Here is a 2,304-nt window from a genome sequence, read left to right as displayed (position 1 = left end):
TTATTTACAAACTACAGTGGAGAATATTCTTTATGCCTTTTCCTCTTAAAAATACATAGCTCCGTGACATAACAGAACCACAAATTGTATGATGTTAGCTATCATCAGCTTCTTGAGATATTTGGAACTCAGAATCAGTGTTACTTTCAGGAGTCCACCATAACTCCCAAAACAAGGAGGGTGACTGACATGTTTTACCAATCGTTGTTGTAAGGTGAGAAAAAATGTGGCGTATGAAATTCTGAAAGAAGACATGTCTTTTGGGAGACTGCCAGGTTGAAACTACATGATACCAAATACTCAGAAAAAAAAAAAAAAAACACAATAATTCACTTAGACATCTATTTGCTAACAGACATCTGGATGTTTGAGAGGATGTAGACATAAAATGCGATGACTGCCTATCGACGCCATTTATCCAAATATTGTGCGTTGCTTGGAAACAGTTAAAGATCTGTAGTATTAAGATACAAAATGAGATAATGTCCCCTTTGAGGCTTGTGCCTAAATTGAACATGACACTCATTCTTAAATACTCATTCAACATTCAGTCACTTTTAACACGCAATTGACTTTTGAGATTGGTCTGAATTGCCTAGAGCTTGGACCTAAGTTCCAGAAATGTTAAAGAAAATACATTTCATGTTTTCTATCTTCCAACTTTAAAATAAGACATTTATTTCATATTGTTTTTAAAACAACTCTTTGAAAAGTATTAATTTAAAATCAATATTTTCCCATAATACCCTTTCCCACCAATATTTTCCCATAATACACTTTCTGGTTTTATTTACATAACCATCATACATAAATAGGATACATTGGTGACCTGATGTGAGAGTACTCTGTCATGCACAGGAATCTGCTCTCTCAAAAGCTACTTGAGTACAGTATTATTCCTCTGATGAGAGGCATTAGTATCCTTCAACCAATCACCAATTATATTTATTCTAAATGGTCCACTTTGAAAAATCGTATACCGATATATTTCTCTCATCATTTTATTTTTATTTATTTATTTTTACTGCCTACAGCATCTGGTATTCCTAGGTGGTCTCCCATTTAAGTACTAAACCAGGCCTGACCCTGCTTAGCTTCCGAAATCAGACAAGATCAGGCACATTTAGAGTAGCATGGCCGTAGACTTACCTCATTTTTTAGAGTGGTATGAGTATGGAAGCAAGGCACAAATCCAGGTTATCTAGATCAATTTCATGTTCTTAACCCTCACTGTAATGCTAAGAATGCAGCCCAAGTTCAAATCCTGGCTCTGCCTCTCAGGATTGGTGACTATGTATGGCATCACTACACATCAAACTCATCAGCAAGTTCTGCCTATCCTACTTCTCGAGCATGCCGCAGGTCTACCTACTGCTCTCTACGTCCCTTCTCTAGATGACTGTAGACTGAGCTCCCTTCCTCCAGTTATACCCTATACCCCAGTCTGATCTCTTCTCCATATCACTGGTAGAGTGATCTTTCAAGAGTATAAATCAAATACTGTCACTCCTCTGGTTTAAATATCTCCAACAGATTTCTATTTCTCTTAGAACAAAATCCATATGCTGGCTCCCTCACTGACTTCTTTTACCAGAGTCTCTTTTATTAAGCTCTGGACTGTCGGAACCCCTCTCTGTACCTCAGACACAACGAGCAAGCCCTTTCCCACTTTATAGCCTTATAGTTGCTGTTCCCTCTGCCTGAAATGGCTAATTAATTCTTGTGCTGAAGATTTCAACTCAAATGCCATCTCTCCCAAGAAGATCTAAAGGAGCCTCCCTCCTCCACCCCATCCTATCACACTGTTAATCCTCTATTGACACTTTTCATACCCAATAATTCTCACTTTTTTTTTTAAACAAGGTAACCCTTGGTTGACCTCACAGATTGCAAGGACCTTGTCAGCTTACAATCCCTTATTTTTTATTTTTTTTTGTTTTTTACACCTACAGCACCTGGTCTTCCTAGGTGGTCTCCCATCCAAGTATTAACCAGGCCAGACCCTGCTTAGCTTCCGAGATCAGACGGGATTGGGCTTGTTCAAAGTAGCATGGCCGTAGACTGAGCTGGATTAATCTCAATTGTTCACTTCTTGGCCATAGTGATTGCTCTAGCAAGGGCAAAATGCCTCAAACTAAGCCTATCAACATTCTTTCCTTGGATCCTTCTAACTGGCTATCAGATTGGAGAATCTTTCTCCACACTGGTAATGAGACTAACAGGAGGTTAGACCAGTGCTATCACAAGATAGTACGTTGCCTTATGGATAAATAGGTCTGAAGGAATAGACTTGATAGAAGTAAA

General features: G+C 38.5%; 2 pseudogenes; both read right to left on the bottom strand.

The window, feature by feature from the left end:
* Window positions 1–1,025: 1,025 nt before the first annotated feature.
* Window positions 1,026–1,145, bottom strand: LOC112472676 (annotated as a pseudogene).
* Window positions 1,146–1,943: 798 nt separating this feature from the next.
* Window positions 1,944–2,062, bottom strand: LOC112472623 (annotated as a pseudogene).
* Between the last annotated feature and the right edge of the window lie 242 nt (window positions 2,063–2,304).

The sequence above is a fragment of the Pteropus alecto genome, unplaced genomic scaffold (assembly GCF_000325575.1).
Source record: "Pteropus alecto unplaced genomic scaffold, ASM32557v1 scaffold87, whole genome shotgun sequence".
NCBI lineage: Eukaryota > Metazoa > Chordata > Mammalia > Chiroptera > Pteropodidae > Pteropus > Pteropus alecto.
The sequence above is the reverse complement of the archived record's forward strand: the minus strand, read 5'-3'. Positions and strand labels throughout refer to the sequence as shown.